Source organism: Bombus flavifrons, chromosome 9, assembly GCF_040668555.2.
Source record: "Bombus flavifrons isolate JBK064 chromosome 9, iyBomFlav1_principal, whole genome shotgun sequence".
NCBI classification, from domain to species: domain Eukaryota; kingdom Metazoa; phylum Arthropoda; class Insecta; order Hymenoptera; family Apidae; genus Bombus; species Bombus flavifrons.
Genome location: NC_138450.1, coordinates 4,568,310 through 4,593,677, shown reverse-complemented (window position 1 = coordinate 4,593,677; position 25,368 = coordinate 4,568,310). Strand labels below are relative to the sequence as shown.

General features: G+C 41.7%; 1 protein-coding gene across 5 annotated transcripts in view; it reads left to right on the top strand.

The window, feature by feature from the left end:
• LOC138183632 (uncharacterized) overlaps positions 1 to 25,368 on the top strand; it is a 249,741-nt gene that overhangs the window by 12,100 nt on the left and 212,273 nt on the right. For all 5 annotated transcript variants that reach the window (XR_011174106.1, XR_011174104.1, XR_011174102.1 and 2 more), the window contains exon 2: positions 6,842 to 7,025. The gene's annotated coding sequence lies outside the window, so the exon portion shown is untranslated. The remainder of the gene's footprint in view (positions 1 to 6,841; positions 7,026 to 25,368) is intronic.

Sequence of the window (25,368 nt, the reverse complement as noted above, 5' to 3'; positions counted from 1 at the left end):
CTTCCATTACTAATCCATGCAAAAACCAGAATATCTTTATCCCTCTGCATGCTGAGGACGTATTTCCGGAATAAATTCCATTGGCTCTACGAGATCTCTTTCCTGGCCCTTTATATTTTTCAGGACCGATTAATTTATTTCATTCGCTTAATGCATATTCCATTTACGATTTTGTTAATTGCATCGGCCTATCGAAGCAATTTTACCACGTCGCTCCATAAATTTTGCGCGCCATAAACTTTCTCCGTTTCTAAACTATTAATTCAGTCTTTTAATTATTCATGGTAATCTTATCTCGCTGCCACAACTATTCGGATATTATTTAAATTCGCCGAATTTTTCTTTCGAAAGTTTATTCCACCGACAACTAATATTACACTTGAAACACTGATTTCTCCAACACTAAGCTATATAATTATTTAATTTTTTAAAATAAACAAACGTATAGATTATTCTTCTAAATAGTGTGCAGTTTAATTCCGCTGAAAAGTAAAAAATGTGTAGGAAAAGTAACTCATTTTTCTTGGCTTTAAGAAATTGTTCGCTGAACAGAGGCAAACTTCGAACAATTATATCTTCATGATGAAAAGTATCGTCGAATGACGAACGAGTTGCAAAAGGCATGTCAGCAAGAGCAATAATAATATTAGCAAAATTTCGGATGCGGAGGCTGGTGAAACGAAAGGTTGCGACTCTGGAAATGCGTGTGTCGTTAAAGCAGCGGGCAAGAGGCGCCGAAAGGGTTGAAGCTGGAGCAGAGACGGCCAAGGGGAAAAGGTAGAGGAGGGTGGATAGACTGGAGGCAGCGGTCAGGGGGAATCTGGGGGAGGTGGAATACGAATATGAGAATTAAAGCCGTCGAAGGAATTAAAGCGTATAACCATGGCTCGGATTTCTGGAGCTGTGTCCGTCCGTCCGTCCGATGGTTGGTCCATCCGTCGGTCTACCTCCCTGAATCTCCGTTTATCCGTCTGTATTCCTGTCAGAGAATCTGAGCTTCTCTGCAGATGCCGGGGCTATCGGCTCAGCTACTTTCTCTCTTCTTCGTGCACACGGGATCCTTGCAAAAATTATTCGTCGGGGAAAATTACATCCCTCTGTTTGAGTGGAGCGTGGAAGAAATTAAAACGCTTTAAATGGAAGGATAAGCAATCAGGTAATTGCTTCGTATCGAGAGCCTTGTGTCTCTTTTTTTCTCGGGAGAACCAGTTAAATAGAGAAAATTCGAGAAACTCGGCGGGGAAATTCGTTTGGTGAAGATTCTTTAAAGATTTCGTCGTTCGAGCGAAGAAACGAGGGTTAAGCCTCGTTCAGACTAGTCGAGTAACTTGAATTCGAGCTTGCGTTTCTACAAGTTAACTGTTCAAAGTGAACTGAACTTACTGGATTATCGGTAACGATGTCTGTAATTCACTTCGATAAGGAGGAAACAGAACACACACTTTTATCAATTCGCTTGCAGTTCACGCTGTGCAAGATGTATTTCGAGTTTCAGGGGACGACAGAAAAAAGCTTATCTTCGATCGAAGCTTGAGACGATGCTTCGAATCATCGAGCAACTTGACGACTGAGAAAATTAAGCACGAAATCTTGAAAGATTATCTCAAATCAAATATGTAACAAGTTCGTGTTACTTGAAGGATTTGAATTTTGAATCGAAGCAAGTAGACTAATCGAGACGAGGGTTCGGAGCACATTTATTTCTTTGGGTCGCGAAACAACGAGCGTCGCCAGTGACGGCTCGCAGTGCTCGCAGATTCGTGCACACGTCACAGAGTCAGCACTAGCAGTTGGCTCTGTACAGACCGCACCTCTATATCAATCACTTGGCCGGTGGCTATCCTGTAGCCGCCCTTCGACTATCACCCTTCGTTCACCCTGCCCGTTTCTGCACGGCACCGCTACCGCCACCCTCGCAACCATTCTAATCCACCTCCTCTCATCCCATCTTTCCCTATCTCTCTCTTTGACCCTCTTCGCTTCTCTATCGCACTTTCTGCTGCAGCCTACGTTTCTATCTTCGTCCTATCGTGTGTTGCACAGGCGCCAGGCCGCACCGCTAACCGATGTTCAGATTGATAATTTATGACTGTTAATTATGACCGTGCGGTTTCGTGTCGGTATTTGACCGTGCGCGTAATCGCGATTTCGAGACTACAGATTGCACTTGCAGTGCCAAGACGTCAGCTGATCCCTAGATTTCCCAATTCGAGCTTCTTCTTGCGTCTCGTTTCTCTTTTGTACCGCATTATTTAGTTTTTTCGTTCGTATGATTTTTGGCTGGCGGTAGGTATAATTCGATAGGTACCATGCGCGAATTTTTTTTTTTTTTAGAAGTATTCTTAGATAGGTGCATGGCGTAGCTTGTCGACGAAAATGAAATTTCTATTTGTTCGCTATGCGAGACTATACTTGTAAGTATTTCTACGAATGCGTGAAATTTGTATATATCGAAGGTGAAATGCCAGAAAAGGGTAGACAAGTAGGAAGGGTGGAAGTGGAAGAGTGGAAGATGAGGAAGGGAGAAAAGAAGGAAAACGAGGGGAGTAATGGAGGGATGGATGTTCTATTCCTACTAGGGATCAAACACGAATGGCTTAATGTCTATCGTTGTCGTTTCGTCTTATAAATTTCGAATCATTGGCACATTGTTTAACTAGATAGATCACGTATGACTAATGACTGCTACAAATATTAAATAAATACCTGAAATCTTGCTAAATATTCTTAAGCAAGTACTTGTACAATTTGCTGACAAAATGTGACAAGATGAACAAATACCATAACAGTATATTTCACGATATATTAGATATATTTAATTTTCATTTCCACCATAACTCGCACCGCAATCTTATTCTCTGTTAAATCTCTGATGTTAAAAACGATAGAAAAATGGTAAGCGGTGTCTAAAGCCTGCGAGACGCGCTAGAAAAAAGAAAAAGAAAAAAAAGAACGCATTGGATGATAAGTCTATTCTGTGTGTAGCTCGTCTGTGATAATATTCTCGCATCGGCTATGAAGAATCGCAGTCCGCCATAACGCATTGTCGCTGTCCCGATCCCGTGACTATGCGCGATTCTCACCCGCTCGTGATCTCGTTTCCAGCCCTTTTGTCGTGTCTCCTCCTTTTTTCTTTCTTCTCTGTTCCTTCCTTTCTTCCTTTTTCCTACTTTTATTTTCTTCTTTCCCTTTCTGCACGAAAAAAAGAAGAAGAAAAACGAGAAAAAAAGATAAGGGAAAAGGGTAACAACGCTCTTTCGCACTAATCGTCCCGCGTCGGCCGATTCGACGGAAACGCGCCGTCGCACGCGTGTTACTCTTCACGAAGAATGGTATGCCGGCGAAGATAAAGCCGCGTGAACGTTAACCATCTATCCGTTTTTTGCTCTTCCTCTCCATTCCTCTCGATTCATTCAGAGGGACAGGTCGAAAGAGAAAGAGAAAGAGAGGGGAGAATGGGTGGGAGGAGAAAGAGAGAGTGTGCGATGGAAAGGGTACAGGCTTAGTTGCCGCCTCATATCATTAAAATTGAGAGATATTGACAAAAGACTTCGTTATATATATATATATATATATATATATATATATATATATATATATAACGAAGTCTTTATATATATATATATATATATATATAGGTATATATATAGGTATAAATATATATATATATATATATATTTGACGGTAGACGAAGCAGCCTCTGGGGAGTCTCACAGATCAATGGGAATATTGAACAATTGTCTCTCTAGCTACGGCTAAAACGAGCGGCCAAGACAATCAGCCCTCTGCGAACAATGCGTAGCTTAATGACGTAGCAGCACCGTTTTCGCTGCGCATCACGCTTCATCCCCTTCCATCGAGTGTCCTGAATGCATCCTGTCTCGCCGGAGAAAATATTATAATTAAAATATTAGGCGCGAGGGAAATCGTTTGCGCGACCTACTGTTAACAGGCGTTTGGTAGAAAAATCGTAGTTTCGAATAAAATTGGTACTTTAATTTAATCCGTATCTCTCTCTCTCTCTCTCTCTCTTTCTCTTTCTCTCTCTCTCTTTCTCTTTCTCTCTCTCTCTCTTTCTCTTTCTCTCTCTCTCTTTCTCTTTCTCTCTCTCTCTTTCTTTCTTTTTATTTTGAGGCCTAAATTAGGTACTGGTACACGTATAAGTTTCGTACTGTATTACGGTCTATGTGACTCGATTATGCATTTAGATCGAGCTCTATTGGATATTTCAGATTCTGACGCATCTATTTTTGAAGATATTTTCCTAATTTATAGAAAATAAATAATTACCGTTATATTTAGCTAGTGGTATGAACGCGTTATTCAATCATTATTTTCCCTACGTTTTATGTCGACAGTAAAATTTAATCTTCGAGCTACCTATCGGTATTTTTTCTCAAAAAATTTCATTGTACAAATTTCAATAATAGTTATCTTACGAATAATGATTATTTGATGATCACCACGAAGAATCTATAATGTTCGACGGTTGTTCGTGTATCGGAGTAAAAAGATAACGATCGGTCAGGAACCGAAAGCCTGGTGATAGGAGACAGTGGCACGGTGGTTCTCCTTAAGGTTTGGTCTCCGCAGTGGCAATGGCATTGGCGGCGGTGTGTTTTAGGGATCAATAATTTATGTAAATGTGTACGCGGCAAGGGCGCTACCGTGTGGCGGTGAGTTACAGCTATGAGGGTAAAAGGGGGTAAGGTGGGTGGTTGGGTGGTCGGATGGTGGCGGTGGTGGTGGTCGTGGCGGATGAGGAAGGAGGAACAGGAGGTGGAGAAGGAGGAGGAGGAGGAGGTGGAGGAGGAAGGTGGTTAGAGGAGAGGTGGAAGGGACGAGGTTTTAGGGGTGAGTCGCGCGGTACGGTGGCGGTGGCAGCAGACCGACTGAGGGTGGAGAAGATCGCGACACGAAGGGGTTTGACGTCCAACCCTTTCATCGATTGTACTTCTCTGCTCCCTTTTATCCCTTCGCCGTATACCACCCTATCCCCTAACCCGTTCCATGATGCTCGAGCGCGGCAAAAGCAGCCATCGACTAATGCTCGATAATTCCCGGCGCGTTTGTTCGCGCGAATATTTTCTCGACTTTCCACTGTCGTGCCGAATCGCCTCCTACTCGAACGCTCTTTTCGCGTATCTTTGTAATGCACGCCACCCACGCCTCCACTCTATTTCGCCTTCCGCGCGTTTTTCTTTCATGCCTTTGTTCCTCAGGGGGAAACCGCGGATGTATCCGCGAATAATATTTTCCAACGGGTCTCTGACTGTTTACGACGTCGCGGATGACAACGCCTACATAAATAACAACGTGGTTCCAGTGTCCATTTATTACGTTGAACTAATTAGACCGGTCATATTATTTGCTCGTTTACTATATTTCTGTCTTTGTAATTTCCTGCCTTGTTACACCAGGCGTCGGTGAACTTACGTGTCCGTGGATCTGTCCTTTATGACAGTCCACGATTGTCGCGTCTCTTCATCTTTTATGCTATAACCTGCTACTATCCGATCACGGTTTTCGTTCGATTTTCTTTTATCGCTCCTTTCCTTCTTCTTTTCTTCTAACCCATTAAGAATCGATATCGCGTTGACGCAATATGTCATTTGCATTTTTTCCAGTCGATTTTCCCGCATTCCCTGTATCTACTTTTTAACATTATTGTTACGAAAGGACATACCAAAGGTTGGTTATTCAAGTTATTCAAGTTCTAAACTCCTCTGTCGCAACATTTACTTCATTTACCGATTATATCTTTAGATATTTTAACTTCAAAAGTCCAAAACTGTAAATTGCCCATAATAATAGACCGGCTAATTATCCATAACCATAAACAATAACCTTTTTACTTACCATACCCGGAACGTCAGGTGGAAGACTCGGTCAGAGTCGATGGACACGGGTGCAAGAATTCGCAGGGTTGGAGGAAGAGGGAGAGGGTGTGACGGAGGAGAAGGGAGGTAGGCAGAGAAGAGGATCAGTTGTTTCGACCCTTCGTCTTTCTCTCTGCTGCTCGGCACTGGCGTCATCCCGACGTTCCCTACCCTTTGATCCCCCCAATAATCAATATATTCTAACATAACTCTAATGGCTACCCCATTTGAATACAGCCGAATCCACCCCATGGTTCTTTGCATCTCGCGCAGCTCCGACAATACCAATCATCCGAAATATTCTCTTTCTCCGTTCTACTCGCCTTTCCCTGTGTTCTTTCTCGGCCGTGTTGTCTGCCAGATCCCCACGCTCCTCGCTCCTGTATTAAAACTTTCGAGGACGAGACGCCCGCGGGCGTCCTTCGTCGACCAACCCCCATCAAATTTCTGCTATCGATGTCCGGCCTTACGCGTGTCTTTTGTTCTGTTCGTTTCTTCCCGCATCCTTGACTCTGCCTTTTTGAACGTTTTTGGCGACTTCCATAGCGGAGAATCGAAACGTGCCCGAGGTTTGACTAATGGCAATGCCGGGAAATTACTTTTCTCCTTCCCAGATTTTTCATTGCGTCGTGGATGCTTTTTCGAGGTTTAAGTGACCTTTAATTACGTATTGGAATCGTATCGGTAGCGAGAAGTGATTTTTAATTGGACCTATTGGAATTTTATACATATTTTGTTAATGCGAACGTGCGCGCAGTATTATGTTATTTCCTTTAGAATTTTAGAAAATCTGACTGCCCGTTCCTTTACATATTTTCCATCAGAAGAATGTTCCTCGTTAGTGAATAGTTTTGTTTTAATCAAACGTTGACTACGTTAGGGATGAATTTCATTATTTTAATGATTTGTAGTAGTTTTATGAGATATTAAATGATTGTTATTCGTATTTCTTCAATTTATAGATAACTTCGTCACGCGGACCTTTCACGAAACGTTAATATCTTTACGGGGTTGCCAAGCTCGACGGCTGCATTATCGACGTCGGCTATTCAATAAAGATGACATCGTTGGCAAAGAGTTTAAAAGCGAATTTATTGAATGGATAATCTTGCTGGATCGGCAAATATTTAACAAGCGATTGCAGAGGTGAGTAACTAACATTATCTTCGTTTAAATGGACAAAAAGAGGATTGTTTATTCGATAAAAATTGTATGTAACAGATTATCGTATATAATCTGTCAACAAGGTCAGCGTATAGTTCGAAATAATTTCTCCTTGTAGAAATGTATACCGTTTAATCCTTTACTATTTTGAATGCGTGTAACGATAGTTGGACAAACAATCATGACGATATTTTTTATGAACTACCTTTAAAAGTCAAAAGTTAGCAACTTCAAAAAAGATTAGTCAATTTTCATCAATTACAAAAAGACCAGGATTATTAACCGCAAAAAATTAGAAATATTATCAAACGAAACGAGCATTAGATATTTACCACGTAACGATAAACTTTACCCAGTCGCAAAATCAGGATCGTAAAATTTAAGAGCAATGAAAATTTCTATCTTGCCAAGTAAGACTAATCTTCGTGTCTGGAAAGTCGATCGAGAGTGGTGCGGCCACCTTTGCCCGCTATCTTTTTGCTATGGAAGGCGGCAGCCCTCTCAGGAGGATAAGTCGAGCGAGCTAATAAATCAATTCCATGGCAAAAGCGGACGGCGACGCGGAACATTTCTCTGCAGGTCGGTTTTCGGTTTCGAGTGCACTCGATCCGAAAATAAGGATTTACATATTCATGCAAAGATCTCACGTTCGTGGATCCAGCAGAAGGAGACGACGCCGACCGAAGCCGAGGATAGTTTGTAATGGGATTTTCACCCCGTTTGAAGCCTCTATCCCTTTTACACTTGCGGCTGTCTTACTCTTTCCTTTCACGCTTTGCGGTAGGAATTGTCCTGGCGTATCGACGAGCACCTCGTACCTTCAGGTATTCGATTTGAAAGTTCCCTCTCGATTATGTCAGAACTTGACTCTTCATTTTCTTCGATTACTAAATTGATGCGTATAAAATATCGTTTTCTCAGATGGAATTTTAATCTCGCAAATATCGTTTGCGAAATATATTGAACGTTTCTATTATCTGAAATACAAATTTAGTTTTGCAATTAAGAAATTCACGGAATTTGTACAGTTTCTTTATTCGGTGACAATAATTTATTCGTTGACTGCGTTATATTATATTTAAGTACATTTATGTTGAAATTTCGTATTTTAAACCTTGAAACTTCTGTCTGGTCATTCTTGACGCACAAGGTCTCAACTTACTGCACAATGGAGTTGATTTCTATTTAACGATTCAACATGCGTTTCATCTGTCTCTGTACTGTATCTCTTTGTTACGATTGTAGTTTAGTTAATCTTACATTTTTGCAGATAGTTTACTCTATAAACTTCGAAGACGTTACAGATATATATCGACATAGCTAAACCTTATCTAAGTTCTGGCAAAGCGAATTCATTAAAAAGCCAAGCTAAAATGGTAGGATGTAAGCCCGCGTTCAAAAGAATCGTCAACTTTCCTTAACCTGAAGACGTAGAATGTAGGATCTCGAGAATGCTCTTTCTCGTTATTCTCGTACACGGCGAACCACGTTGCCCTACATCCTTACTTGTCATTCGCGACCAAATAACAACAAAAGCAATTGAAGAAGTTTACCCATAAAAGGTTCCGTAGAATCAGCAAGTAAAGGTAAATTGCATTGGCTGCCGCTATACTTCGTTTGAAACAGCGCTCGCTTCCTGTCACATCGCGTTTTAGAACACCTAGCACCAGCCTCAATTCCACAACCTCGTCACGTACGATTTGTTTGAACTTTGCTTTTACTTATAGCTTCTCCATTTCCGCGATCCGCCGATACTACCGTTACCTGTACACGGAATTCCACCCTCTTGTGGCGTTTCGCGGTTGATGACGTGGCTGTAAAAGGAACGACGATTCGAAAAGTGGCAAACCGTGGGGGTGGGCGGTCTCGTGAATCGAAAGGAAACAAGACGCATGTATATGTGATAAAATGAGTGTTTATTGCTGAGGGGAGCGAGATACGGGGGAAGGAACGAATGAAAAGTTGTCACATTTGTTTCGCGGCGATAAAGGGCGATGCCTCGCGTCCAAAGTAAATTCGATGCCTCCAAGTGGTGAAAGTTGTTTACAAATTTCTCGATAGAACGTGATAAAAACGTTCTTCGGGGAGGAATTGAGAGCATTCGAATCTATTTCGATGGCTGGAATACTGAAAAAAGGAAAGAAATAAATACTACGAAAAGAGGGATATTGGGTTATTCGGAAAGTACGTAGGGAAAGGGGAAAGTCGAGAGAAAGGAAAAACGACGTGTTTGTGTAAAATTAATATCGTATCGAATAACATACAGTGGTTCGTGAAAGTATTCCCAACTTTTAAGAGCAAAAACGTGTATAATAAATTGAAGTGCCCAGACACTTGTTTATTTTGCACGAGATATATTTTAATGGGTAAAAAAGCTACAATGGTTTTATTTTTTCTAATCATACTCCACGAAATATGTTCGTAGTAAATGTCTTGTAATCTATTTAGTTGCAAACTTTATCAACGTAACCATGATAGTCGGTGTTTCACTGCAGCGCTAGTAAAATTTCATAAGCTTTTGTATAACACACATCATATATCCATAAAAATTTCCTATGCGTTTCTGAAGTATTCAAATATCTTCACGTGTTACCGGATGATTCATATTTCGTTGATCGTGAAAGGGGAAATATTCTGCAGAATTTGAAATAAAATTTACTAATCACGATTTTTTAATTTCATCGTCTTCGCTCTCGATATCTACGCTCGTTTATCAAGAGTATTTCGAAAAGCATAATAGTTGTTTGGATATACTGCTTTCGCTTTGTGTCTGTATCGTCGTTTGGATTGGAGTAGGACCAGTATTCTTCTCCCTCGTGGACGTTGGATTTCGAGACACGAAGCAGAGCACGCGATTGGAATTCAGAATCGTAACGGGACCGCGATCTTCCAGAAAATAGGAACACAGCAGACTAGGAAGGTCTTTCTATCCCTGCTTGCAACTTTATACTTTAAATCCGCCCTATAAATATCACGCTTCTTTGGACGCTGGGGCTGGTTTCCGAAAGATTGGCTCGCGGTATCCTTCGTGGGAATCGCTCACCGCTTTGCGTCGATATATCAAGGGATGAAGCTCTCTCCGATCCCCCACGAAACGATTCGTCATCCCCGTTCCTTGTAAAACAGGCCACTGGTTTTAACCGTTATCCTTGATGCCTTTCTATCATCGATGCCAAAACCGAAGGAACCTACCACTTTATTGTCTTCAATATCTTTTTGTCAATCACGATTTGCGAATATCTATTTATGCTAAAAACGTTGCCGAAGATCAATTCCCCACAGTTTAAGAATTCCATAATTCTAATGTGTAATTTTTCCTAACAATTTTTCTTCTACTTTTAATCAACATATAGCAAAACTGTTTTGGAGGAATAGCTTTGAAACGTGCCAATTTCAAACTATAGTTCGTAATCTGAACAGACTAAAGTATATTCTACTTCAAGAATGATACGTATCTCTTTAAGATTCTCTCATTAAGTTTGCATAGGCATAAATCTTATTAGATCTTATTATATTGCGGTTGTTTCGTGTATAACAATTTTATAAAAAAAAAAAAAAACAAAAGAAAAAGAAATGAAAGCTTTGGAAATTGGTAATAATTCTAATTCAACGGCCAATAAATATCGTACAAACTTCTTTCTAAGGAAAGAAATACACGAAAATAGATATATCAAGCGATGCCCCAAACAGAAGAGCAAACATCGTGGACGATGAAATAATTGTTTGCCAATGCGAACGTTTAATTTATATCTCGGTCGATTCAACAAGTGCTCCAGTCACGTTCATCCGATTATCGGAATTCTTCCGTCTCTTCTACGCTTCTGGTCGTGCGTCCGCGAGCCTGTAATGATTTATCGACTCCGGAATCGCCGCTAATCCCGTTCACGCGGCATTCCCGTTTCTTTCTTCCTTTTCTCCCCTTTTCTCTTCGATTTTCCCGTGTAAAAATTCACCGTTCGGGTTTCCCCGTGGGAACCGCAAAGCAAATCGAAGATGGAATGCTAAACAGGCAAAGGGTTGAACGCTGGTGTCGTCGACGGTTCGTTGAAGTACACCGACATCAGGCAAACCGTCTAGGCGGTAGCCCAACCTCTCTTCAACCCAGGCGCTGCGCGCATTTAGATAAGTTAAACTATAAATTAGACGGATCACTGGTAGCTACTCGAGGAAATGTTGTCGGCGCCTGAATATGTATGATTTATACAAGGAACCCGACTCACCGATATAATTCCTGAACCCCAGGCGTTGGTGAATCGCGAACCTCGAATAGGTCTTCCCTCACCGTTCAATCTTTGTTCGATGGAAACTAAAGGATACACGTTTGGCAATCGTAGATTTGCGTCGCTCAGTAGATTGGCAGACGCGAGAATTGGGTCAGAGTATACGCTGGCAATTTTTCCAAGTGACACGCGGCAACGTTCTTAACAGGTTTGTTTATACACGACGTACGTAACCCTGAGTCGATGCGTGTTTTTAAATTACGTGCGTAGTGTTGACACGAATACGGAACGTGAATCAAAGGTCAGAACATTGTAAAAAGAATTTCAAAACATTTGTCAACAAACGTTTGTTTGGAGCCGTGTATTATAGAGACAGGGGTTGTATGAAAATGATTTATTAGTGTAGAGTACTGTAGGCAACAAAAATCGGATTCGCAGTGAAAGTGTTACATCGAAGTGATCGTATCTCATACAGCTGGAAAATGTACAGACGTTCTGATTTGCTCCATTACTTTTTGGTAATTGGCTCGGAACATCTTGGTAGATAAACATTGAAAGAAAATATAGTTAAAGTACAAGTAATGAACATTTCACTGTATGCGTATTCCGACGCAATCTTGAAAAATTGGGACAAAGAAATCGACAGTTAGAGCGCAGAAAAAAGGCAAGTTTCGTTCCCTGGAAAAAGTGGCTGGGGGCAACGAGGACTGCCGCTCGGCTACGTCTTCCCGGACTGGCGCTAATGGCGTCGTTATTTTAAAATACCACGATCATATTTCCCCGCGGCCCACCAAGAATATGCCACGGCGAATCGAACTTAATCTACGCGAACCGTTTTGTCTCTTCTCCTCTCTCCGTAGTTTTCTCTGGTGGTGCGTACCCGAGCAACGATCCCCCGGAATTCTAAATCATGTAAGGATTACAGTGGGCACAGCGGAGAATCAGGGTGGCGGGACACGATCCACGCCCGGCCAACTCGCATTTTGAAAACATTTAAATTCTTATACGCGAATAAATAGCAAGAATTTTACGCGCGATAAAATATAGATTTCCTACGGGGCTGGCGTAACGCCGCCTCGCTTCGGCAAGGGTAGAAGAGACGCGGTCATAAAATCATTGATATGAAAATATAGCCTTTTCACCCCGTCCTCCGACCCCTGTCTTCCTTCCTCCGTGACGAAATCGTCCAGCCGAGAGAGAATCGAGCAAGGAGAATGGGCCAGAACGGCTATACGGGCATCATAGAAAAACAGAGACTGCTTGTTCCAGACCTATTGTTTTATCGAACTATATATATTACTCGTCTAGAGTCTGTTCTGTTCGCTTTTGCTCCCTTTTGCATGAGATACTGAAACCTGCAATTATTTCGTCTTCTTAGAAACTTTCGAATTATCATATAGTAAAATTAATCTTTAAAGCCTAATGTATGGTACTATAACGATATCGAATGTTACAGTTGCAGACATTATTTTGAAGAGAATTAACTAATAGTAAGTACTCTTGTTTGGAGAATTCTTACTTGAAGTATTTGTTAAGTAGTTGGTCGCATTAAGAACATCTTTCCATAATTAGAATTTTTCACCCGCGATAGACTATTCTCCATGAGTGCTGCAATATTTACTTTCACTTTCTGATCTCGTTTAAAATTTGTTATATCTTGCTTGTTAGTAATATTCATCGTATCGATGCCAGTTGTTTGACACGGTTTTCAGTATCAGACTTTTTAAACATAGGTACTTGAGGTATCGATCGTCGGCTCTACTTTCTTTTGCGATTTCTTTATCATCGGCTCAACGCATTTAACGGCTCTGATCCACACGAAAAGTAAACTTTCGAGGTTGGCTGAGAGAATTTCGTCGAAGGGGAGACGAATTGACCCCGTTCGCAAATCAGAACGATTAAAGGCAAGAAGTTAAGATCAAAGGGTGTTCGGTAAGTAAAGCCGAACGGCTTTCCAAGACTCCGTTAGGGACTGGATATTCTATCGTGAACAGAAGGCAGGAGGGTTGGCGTCGCCAGCATCTAATCCAATAATTTAATTTCAAGATCCCAGCTAAAGGGGATTTGAAGTATTAGCCGACGGAATTTGTGTATCTTTGATTAGTATTCCATTCGGCATGGCGCTCGGCCTTGCTCGATCGCGGTTATACGCGAATCCTAAATCAACTACAGAGCAATGCGAGTCTTTGCATTTTCCAATCGGTACTGGTTACCTTTACGAAGAAACGATACGATTTTGGTCCGCGAAGCGAAAGGTCTGGGTCGTCTCTCGCGTTAGACAGTCTGTAATTAATATTTGGCAGCAATTAGATATGTCCACAGTCCAGTCTGATCCAATCAATCGCATTTATCATTCGTTTGATCTTTTCACCATAACTACGGGTCAGCGGTAAGCTTCGAGTTGCGAGATCTCCGCTTTTGCTCGTCTTTGTGTCTATGTATTATACTCGAATTGAAGTCATTCGAATAGTCTTGACGAGGCTTGAAGAATTTTAATAACCTAATATCACGCTATAGATGTTTTCAAATAATTTCACGCAATAGTCTCCATGATAAAAATCTGTCATGCGTGCCGTGGAAACTAACGAAATTAGATTGTTCCAGTACGAGAAATATCGTCGAAGGAAATAACTAGGAACGAAATTCGCGCACGAATCCGAAACACGGGTTCATAATTCAATAGCGTTGGTTTTAATTTAACGTGGCATAAATCGAATCACGGCAAATTGACCTTAATCGGGTCGCTTTAAAACCTACGCTTTGCACTTCATCATGTTCATTCGCTTCGAATGGCGCGCATCATCTCTTTCAGCTAGGTGTTACGCTTCGAACGGTGGCAACGAATTGAAGTGGCGCTTTCCGGGGCAAATGGTACGTAGGATAATTTATCGGAGTATCGGGAAACGACAGAGAGCGGATCCATATTCCAATTAAAGCTCATCCTGCCGGAACGTTGCGCTGGATATTACTTCTCTGACTGCTGCTACTTCTCCTCTCTCTCATTCTCTCTCTCTCTCTCTCTCTCTGTCTCATTCTCTATGTCGCTTGCTTCCTCTTCCTATTTTCCATCTCTGTTTCTCTTTCTCCGCCCACGCTTTCCGTTCCACCCACATTCACCCCTCCAATTTCTCTGTCTCTCACTCTCGAACGTTCTGTTTTTCCCTGTCCCTCTTAATTTCACTCTTTCTCCTTTTAACACCAACGATCCTATATATTTGTCTCATTGCTCACTCCGCGTTGGATCTCCTTTTCCATCCCTTGGAACTGCAAACCCTCTGACTCGCTCATCCTTTCGCCACTGCTTCCATGCTGCCTCCTCGTTACTCTCCTTTTTTGCGCGTTTTGCTTTCCAGTCCATTTCGCGTTGTAAACTCGAACTTTATGGCCGCGAAAGCTGGATATGCCGCGAGTTCATATACGTGGCTGCATCGCGCGTTTCAGAAGCTTCACGCGCCACCCCCGGGCATTGATTGTTGCCCTCCATCGGCGCCAACCGATCGTTCGGATTACTTTACTTAATGCGTGCGAATATTGAATTATCAGTTTACAGAAGGATTAATTTATTACAATTATGTATGAGTTAATTTTCTTGATAAGTAAAATGGCAATTATTATGGGGATGTCTGTGAGATTTTCCAATAAAATTCGATACCTTTCTGTGTGTCTGCAGTCTTTGTTCAAAGATCGCAGACAGTTTTTAATTTACTACGTCTCTTAGATATGCTACGATCCGATATAAAATTTCTTCAAAATTGTTACCACCGCAAGAGCGAATTTGTCTCGGATGCCAAATTTTATTACACGAATCCCATCAATAATCTCTAAATATCTTTCTGCAGAAATTATCGCTATACGTGCCACGAATATAGAATTTTTCAAAAATTCGCAACCACCGGATCGCGTTCTAAACGTTGCTCTTTGGTTCCAAATTTTATTACATGCTGTAATTTTAAAGAATTTCATAAATTCGATGAAGAATACTATATCGTCCTCGTTTATCCAACACACGTATACGTATCCATAAGGTATATAGACGTATCTATTCGCACTTTACTCACACCCGGCGCGTGTAGAGTCGTGGGTTGTTCGGAGACCGAAGAGAAATGCCAGGCATTAGGATTGGAATGGCGGGCAATGACGGAAGTTGATTCGCCACGTTCCGCCGTGGGACTTGGTCGGCGCTTCGCGAGTTGTGATCTATACCCGGTATATTCCTGCTGCCCGTCCAGCTTTTCTCCTGGGATTCCGCGTGACGTATGTGGCTACCTGACGAGAGAAAACAATCTTCGAAAATATATCGCTCTTACCTGCCCACCGATGCAACCTAACCAACGATGCCTTCTTACTGACAGATACCATTGAATCATTGAAATTTATCTCAAGATGTGTGACTTTTCTCGAGGAAAGAAAATTTTGTTCTAAAAGAAGAAGAACATGGAGACATTCGATTTCTCTTTCAATTATTCTCTTGGCATTTAATGTTGGATTTTGTTGTCACGGTGTGAGATGTCGATGAAAGTATTGCATTCCATTGTCTTTCTAAGTTTTAGGGCAAACTTGAATGTACACGTAAATAATTTTTTTATTACTTTTGAATTTCTGTTTCGTGTGGGTGATTAATATTGAATTCTCATTTTAACCTTCGTTTTAGCAATTGTTGACCTTTAAGTGTTAAAATATGCTAGTTCGTACTGCTTGAAGACGTCATTTATTTCAATAATTGTAATTTGTATGCAGTGGTCAGTGTAACGAATATTACGAAATTAAAGCAAGAAATTGATAAAGTCGCGTTGAATGATATAATCTAGAGAAAACAGGAAATGCAAGTAGCGAACAGAACACGCCGCAAAGAAGCGGACGGTAGAGGGTACCGTTGTTTTCTACTATCTGTCTTCGGGTAAACGCGTGCGGTTTAGCCAATTCGCCCCTTGACCGAGAAAAATGGCTATCGGCCTTGGGAATACGTTTACGACCGCCCCGGGTCGAGTAATTCTATTACGGAAGGATTTTTTTCGCTTTATACTTTATCGGAATCGGTGGTTTTTTCAGAATCCTCGTCTAGACCATTCGTTCCTCTAATAAGGTCCAAACGCCTCTGGGGACTATCGATATATTCCAGCTTCGTACCAGCTGAATTTTTTCGTCCCGATTTTCGCGCTTCCAGTGTTGTAACGATTATTATTACGCGTCATTTGTTCCACAAATTGCTGGTAGTATAATATAGTACATAATTCGTTCGAAATCTATTTGAACCTAATAGATTTTATTAGCTAATGGAATTTATTAGAAATCTTCCTAACGCTCGATATAAATCGTCTATAGCAAATATCTTCTACTGTATTTCGAGTAACGATCGAAGGAAGAACGAAATTTCATTGATAATATCGGTTTATTAAAATCGATTAAAGACGCAACCGACCTCGAGTTTGCTTCTTTTCCGAGCCAAGCGTTTTTTATCTTGGCGCCGATGCAGCATTATGGAAAAGTTATGATTGTTCCTAGCAGGCAGCGTAGGCGTTGCATTTGCATTTATATTTTTACAACTACCTATGATACTCTTAGCTAATTGCGGCAGCCCCTTATTGCCACAGACCACAATGGCAGAGCCCTAGCTTTCCTTCTTTCCCTATATGGCCCGCGAATCGGTCTATGGGACGTTTGATCGCTCTGCGTACGATGTATCAATCTTTTTCAAGGGCCAGTAACCCCAGTCGAGCCGTGCAACGTACTTCGATACTCGTGGTATTTGCATGTCCTTTATGAAAATTCTATAGTTTATGGGCACATTTGTATGTATTATCGTATTAGCATATTCCAAAAGACAGCAATCTCAATATTGGATATCTTGCTCGGCTATATCGCTTGTTTACTACACCTCCGTCTCCCTCGCAACCGAAACGAAACCGCACACGTGTCCTCGTCCCTTTCTAGACGAGAGATCGTGAAATCGCCTTTATTCTTTCGCCCGAATTTTCAATACAAAACATCGGAAACGATGCACAAGCCGTCGGAGGGGAAAACTTTCCGCGGAACAGGCGAGTCTCCTCATTGAACGCCATAAACGTCGACTTTGGGGAATACGTTCGTGGTATTGGCTTTTCGTGCTTCGTTGATTTTGAATAAAAATTCAATCTTCGAACGTTGCTCGAGTTTTCGGGTTAGTAATCGTTGGTAATCGAGTTTCATAACGATGCGAATGAAATTTTTAAATGTCTCGTACGCTACACATAGCGTATTCATAAACGGTATCTACAAGTAGTCGAATACTTTTTATCTATCTTATGTCGAGAGCTTCCGTAAGTACTTTGGCTGTTGAATTTCATCGTTAAGAGGAAATATTCCTTTCTCGCCTGTTTCCCGAACCATCAGCTTTAGTCTGTCTTCTAACGTCTTGCAAAAAAATGTTAAAATTTCGCTAAGAGTAGTGTGCAGATCTACCTGGTCATATCTACCAGTATCGTTCTCCGCTTCCAAGGGAATCCATTGCACGCTATTTTCCCCTTGAATCCTACAATTAATCGTCGAATCATTTTCCTAACTTCGTTACCGTCAACGCAAATTGTCTCTATCGTATTTGCTACGCATCGGCCAAGGAAACGTCTATCTAAGGATATTTATCATGGAAATTGCGGGCAAACGAAGAAATCTGCATGTTATTGGTTCAGTATGAGTTGAAATCAGACCGTTTGGCAAGATCAAACCATTCGTACGAGGAGCTTTTCTCGTCCTACTGATATCATGTGCGAAGGTTCGTATACGTTGCTAAGCAACGATCCGGAGGGTGCCTTCTTGCCCGCATCGACGTGGTTTTAGCTGGTTTACTCATTTAGGCAGTAACAAGCCTGCATGAAAGATATGGAAGAAATCTCGCGCGAAAAGAACGGACTCGAGAGGGGTTACGTTTACGCTGGAATAACCGTGCCATCATTTTTTTTTTGGAATTACCTTAACAGTGTAATCCGAGTTGTAAACTAAAGTATTGTTGTATTTTTTTGCTGAGAACGTCCGCGAACAACGATAGATGGAATATTGTAATTTACAAAAGGGCAAACGGAGCGTCTTTGTTAAGAAATGTGTATCTACTAAGTGATACTTGACACTTGTAACATTTCATTATTCACCGTGTATTTCTGCGAGATTTCTGATGTGCAAGCACAAATCCATTTATGTGACCCTGTCGGAGGAAAAACCAGTTCGTATTATTATGTAATCGAACGTCTTGTTTATCAAACGTTCATTTACATCGTTCAGAAGATAAGTAATGATAAATTTTAAGGTAAATTTAAAAAGCAGTGTTCGTAAGACCATTATATTCTGGTTTGTGAATGGCTGATACACCGCGAGCTTGTAAACAATTCTTAAAGGTCCTAATAACTTCCTAATAATTTTTCAAATTTGTCCAATCGTCCATAAACATTCCACTACTATCTGAAGTATCACGACACGTTTGCAACATTATGAAACGTCTTGCACGAATTTTCCAAGAATAAGTAGCGCTAGTTAGCACGTCTGAAATTCCAGCAAGCAACCGAACTATCGGTTATCGCTTAAACGGCGAACAGATAATACACTTCCGTAGCGATATCGAGTGCGCCGTGGGCCGGAGGTGGATGTTCGGTGGCAACGATGTCCTCCTCTGCGCCGAGGGGATCCTTGGGTACGGAGATCGATGCCACCCCCTCACGAGAATCACCGTCGCGAGTCGGGGGCTAATCAAGCTAGTGCAGCTTCTAATACGCTGGAAGGCATTTAATCTCGACAACTTGCTAACGACCTGACCAACACACTATACATTCCCGATAAGCAACAACCCTACGTGCAAGAAGCATTCCCCGATACCTTCTCGCCAGCTCGATACTCCCGGTCCCTCTTTGTCTCTTCCTGACTTCCTCTTCCTTTCTCGATACTCTCTCTTTCGGCACTACCGCCGAAACGACGGAATCCTCTTGGTCCACTTAGATCCTTTGCGAGCGGTAGCCTAATGCCGCGTCCACATTGATCAGAACGAAGGTATCGTGTAACAATTAGATGTATAGTAACTATGAGAGGTATTTGCACATACTGTTATTTCCCAGTAAAACGATTCAGTCGGCGGATCCAGTATTCAGCTGAATTCTGGAAATATGAGGATATTCAAAGAGATGATACTTAAAATTACAGATTTGATATTCTCAATTATTAATATATTATCAATCGTTGATACGATACTTACAATCTTTTATATTAAGACTACGTGGTATTTCGTGGTATTTGTCTTCCACGATAACAATTATTATATTGGTAAAAATTAATCTTTCGCTAATTTAATATACTTTCTTAAAAGACAGGGAGAAAACGGTTCCGAAATGACACGGTGTACTCTGAAACGAGTTCGAGGTGCTCGTCTCTTCAAAAATGTCTCGTCGGTTTCCCGCTAATTTTACGACCATGACATATCGTTTCCATTTAACGTATCGTCTCTTGAACGAATAGCGTACGCTCTTTACTGACAAACGTTCACAGCTTGCTGCTTATACAATAGAAAAGTGCACGCTGTTGGCGATCTGCGTACGATCTGTTCGCAAATACCCGTGTGAAAGCAGCATAATATGCGTATAGAATCAAATAGAAGCAGCGGTAGACAACGCGTAGAAATCGTAGCAGGTTGAGAAGTGGGTGTCGAAGAAGAGGGCGCGTCGGGGTGAAAGCGTTTGGAAGGGTGTAGTCGACATTAGGCGGGCGCCGCTGCACGTTCCTACGCTCGTTGCCAGCTCAACTGTATCTCCATAGCGTTACTTGTCCCATAAACACAGAGTACTATTCTCCAGTCGATGGTCTTCGGATACGATGGCGCCTGGTGCCCTCCCCCCTCCCCCCTCCCCGCTGTACAGCTACACGTGCTGCTACGTGTATATCTATAGGTCGAGGTATAGTTTTGCGAACTAGCACCGTGCCATGCCAACCCAATTCAATTTAAACTTCGATGCTCGCGGGGGTGGCTGGATGCAGGATCGGAGGATTCGTAATGCGCACGCGCCGCCGCCACTAAATCGCCCGAAATTAATGCGAGTTATTAGTTGACGGCGATAATTAGGAGGCAATTGCACGGAAAAGCGACGTGCCGTTGCGTCGAGGAGAATTCCGATGGTCCGCCGACTTGATCAACCCTTTCTTATCTAAAGGAAGAATCCTTTGTTCAGATAAGGATCGCTGCGATTCGTTCGACTCGTACTGCATACCGTGTTTCGTGTTGCAGCAACGCTGGGTTGCGATAAAAACTATATTTAACAGCGAAATGACAGTACCGACTTGCAAAACTCTGGTTAACTGTCCTGTCTTTTCAACGATTCACTCAGAATTCTTTTGCTTTTCGATCGTATCGCACTCACAACCCTTCCATGTTGGATGTTTACGTGTACGAAACTTTGTATTTTAGCGAGTTGATCAATGTATTTGATAAAATGAATCTTAAATTTTAACACAGTATATCTTCTTTACAAAATCAGAAAATACGTGCTCCCGTTATTGATAATTCATAAGAAAATGAATTCCTAAGAAGTTCAATCTTAAAACTTTCTGCTGAAGTAATTACTTCAAGAAAAACTTTACACCTTTTCTTTTGTATATCCGTAACCTGGAGACCGCTGTTACGAAGAGAATAGAATTTAGTTAAAAAATTGAAAATAAGGAGAGGTGTATATTATTGTGCCCTTGAATGTAAATGTTGTTTTGGGTTACAAGGTCTGGAAACAAAAGAGCTATAAGTAGATTTCTATTGCTGTTTCTTGTAGCCTTCAGCTATAGATACACACCAAGGTTAACTTTTTGGTAATGCCCTTTGCTATAAATATATGAACGTACTCTCTATCTTCTTCCTATTGTATTGTAACACTGTAAGAGTGACGATCTGGATCAGCATGCAGTATACTTATACTTATACCTATACTTGTTTCAATATATTTTCCTATTACAAATTCATCTACTCGTTTCTCTATCAGTCAACCTTAACACTTTCAATCTTACACATACTGTACGAATTTTTCTAGTCAGATTACTACACAGTGCAAGACATGTCAAATCTCATCTTCTATTCTCAATCGATCATCGTCCACGTGAATTTTCATTTTTTCGATATCATCCGTACTGAGTTTATACGTAAGAACTGTTCTTTCTAGTACACAGCGTACGCCAATGTGCAGGAAAGGAAAAAGTTGAAAGCTATGGATATTATGAAAGCATATTATGGAGATAGTTGGAATATTGGCTGCGGTTGAGGAGGCTGTATCCTGTCTTTGGATTTCCGGTGAACGGAGAGCGAGAAGATAGACGATGCTGGATTTCCACGGGCTACAATATACTTAACTCGATGTATATTTGCATGCACGCACGCACTTTGTCCAAGGAGGGTTGCTCTAACAGAGGGAGAAACACAGAAAGAGACAGTTAGAGGGAGGGGGTAGGTGTGTGCCGCGTGCTCGTTAATATTCATACAAGCCATGAAGCACGGCGTCGCACACTCACGACCTCGTATAAAGTATCGGTAAATAAATCATAATGCGTTATTGCGTATTTGAATATGTTTGATGCGAAGTTTTGGGCATCTCGAAACGCGACGCCAACTCTGTTCTCTTAGTTGAAAGAGACGTTTGAGAGCACGGTCTGGCATTACAACCACAGAGTACCAACTCCTTGCAGCGGTTTCATGCGCTATGGTTTTTCTGATTTACCAAAGCTTCGTTATTTATTCAAACGTGTCGTAGAATGCTACCTGCAACAGAATACCTTCCGTTTTCTACGATGATTCTCACGTACGTTAATAAGCATTACGACCTTCGTTTCTCATTGGGAGGAATCTATGAAATTCGGTGAAAACGAGCGAATATCTGTGAATATCTGTTGACGATGCTGACGACGTTTTGGATAAGAGCTGAATAGTTCCGAGGCGTAATTCGACGTAAGTAAATCATATATATCATTTTATAGACACGTTTTATTAATTCTCTTTCTTTAACTTTCTTAAGTGGAGTCATTCAGTTTCATCGCTAAGAAATTTCTCAATTTAGTGGAATATTAATATTTGCTACGTGAAAGGTTTTTCTTCAAAGAGTCCACGGAATGATAGTCGTCACATCGAAGACGATGTCGGCGTTGGTATCGATTCCACGCAATGTTTCGGTGATTCATTGCTCCTCCTTCCCCCAAGTATCAAATAGGGTGGTAGAGAAGCCATTGTGAATCGAAAGTAACGCAATATACACCCTACCCATAACGAAGCGTCGGAGTGTAGGTGATATCGATGCTTTAAAATACATATCTGCATATACGTAGCTATCGGCCCCTTCTTTCTGTCCATCCCTCCCCTCTATCTCTCTCTTTTTTTTTCGAAGGATAAGGGCATCGTACTTAATGAGTCGGGGAGAGTTGGCCCGCAACCCTGGTTGCGGATCAACCTCCACTGCACTCAGTTGGTGGAGGGGCTTGGCACCCCGGGGACGTTCCTAACCTTACTTTGATGTCTGTGTCTCTGTTTCTCCTTTTTCTCGTTCAGGCATTGTAACATTGGCTGATTTATCGGTATTCTTCGAACCATCGTGGTAACGAAGCCGGAGTTCCCGCGTTCGTTTCAAGGAGCAGTCGCGTGTTGGATGCTTGAAATACTTGTTATGTGCGTTAATATTGGAAGTATAAAACTCGATAAAACGACAAATTTAATGTTTCTTTTTCTCTTTGTAATACATAGATTATGGATTTGTATGCATTTGTAGCAAATTTAAAGGTAATAAAATGCACGGTGATGTACAAATATAAATAAAATACTCAAAGTAGAATATCCATCTGATAATATGCGTTTAAAAGGTGTAATAAGTCTCTGCGTATTCGCAAGAATATGAAAATACATTGCTTTTAGTTTTTCCTTAAATTCCACTTCGAGCTTTTTCAAACAACGCAGCGTAATAAATCTTCGTCGTTATTTTCAAGAATTGAAAATATTATTTAAAACAACATTGAAAATGGTAGTAGAACACCATTGATCTCGACTTTATTAGACTTTTCTAAGATTTCGTAATTAAACCAGATAAACAAGATTCTGTCGATTGGTTTATTACAAAAGTGGTGACGACGTTGAGTGTTCCCCAACTAGCGTAAATCTTGAGTCACTGGTTGAGCGCTGGAAGATGCCATGATATGGGGGCAGGTGTCGCGGTAAACTCAGTTAATTAGACAAGAGGCAACCATCGCCACCCCTCGACACCCCCCGAGGCTTGTTAATAACGCGTAATTACCATTATACACGGCGATACACTCTTCCAAGCCCACGTTGGCGACCCCATTAGATAAGACGACACCTTATTATACGGGAACTAACGCCGCTGTATCGTGCAACCACAAAACTTCGAAGTGTAAGGCCTCGCTATGGGATGGTGGATCCTCGTTTCCTTCTTCCCGTTCAACGACAACTTGAGAAGAAAAATCAAACTAATTAAATCATGTTTTAATCGCAATCTTGAAGAACTATAGACAACTGGAATGTTATTAACTATTTGATAATCAGCGATCCGATAATACAATATTATACAATATGTTGAAGAAATTATTTCTAATAAAAAACATTTTCTGTAAATTTATAATACCGTAACACAAATTTCTAAATTTTATTAACTTCAAATATTTCAATTAATTACGTTCATACGAATCTCAGGTTCATTATCGAGGAGTAAATTTTACTTTAGAAATCTTCTAGTAACGAATCGTGTTTTGCCTCGTTACAAAGTTACGTCTTAATACGAATCGTCTTACAACTATTCACGAGTCCACATTCCCCACCTACCAGCATCCACAGACATATTCAAGCATCGCCACGAAGCACGTTCGAAAATTCCTGGCGGTAGAATAAAGCCAGCGTTTCTTTCCCAACTTCTACTTAGCCGAGCCCTCTGGCCGGTTGCGGTGAGAAGAAAAGAATAAAAAAAGAAAGAAAGAAAAGAATGAAAGAAAGCAAGAAAAAAAAAAAAAGGATTTCGGAGCGTTTAGAGTCAGATCAACGGCGCATACCAGCGTTTAGCGCTTAATTATGAGACCACACAGACCTTGAATCTCTCCTTGTATGACCTCCTGGAGCGTGGAGCCGCTAGAGGCTTCTTTCACGATTTATGTCATAATCACCTGAAAGATAGGGCCCGAAGAACGCGAGCGCAGCGCGCGTTCCCCTCGGCCCTCTCCCGGCCGCCTCTTCAAACCGGGGTTCATTCTTTCTCGAACGAGGAAGCCCGAGTCGCGCGAGCTGGAGCATAAAATGCATTTAGGGGTAATGCGACGTGTATCGCGCGCGCGGGCCGCTTTCAATGCCGCCTGGAGAAACGCGAAAACGAGCGCGTGGCTTGTGTAACCGCGGTGCGAGCCTGGACCCCGCGCTCTTCGTGTTTGAACTCTGAACGTTAAATGTTAATGCCAGCCATTCAGTATTATCCTTTTTTTCGAGGCAGCCAGAGACAGAGTGGCGGAGGAGGGACACAACCTCTCGACTCGTGAAAACGCGTATCAAGCCGTATGGCCTATGTTCGCTTCGCCTACGACCACTTTGGACCATCACTGGTGCATGTTTGCCCGCTTAAGGCAGCGCGCCGCGTTTCCTCGCTTGCCTTTTTTCCGACCGAGCAGCAAGGGACATTAGAAAGAGGGTGACGACGGGGCTCCTTCACCGGACGTTCTGAGACACCATTATTTGCCGGTTGCACTGAAAAAAACCACGCGCCACGGAGACATCGGCTTTGACGTCCATTTTTACCATTTACCTTTTTGTACCAGCGAGCTAAGACTCGCCAGGTTTCAAGCCTCGCGCCAGTCCGACCTTTCTCTTTCGGTCTCTTACTTATAATCGGCGCCCCACACCGTGGCTTCTTCAGGATTCTTGCAGAGCCCGCGACGCTTTCGTTGTCGGGTAATTTCTTGCTGACGCTTGGAATCTCGGAATTCTAAGCTGGATGTTGATCCAGATAAAGAGGATGAACTCGATATTTTCGATTAATCGACTTGCTATTATCGTCGCAATAGAAACGAAGATAGGAAAGAAATTTCGAAAATTTGAAGAGTTAGAGTAAGAAAGATGTGTGATATAATTTCGCTCG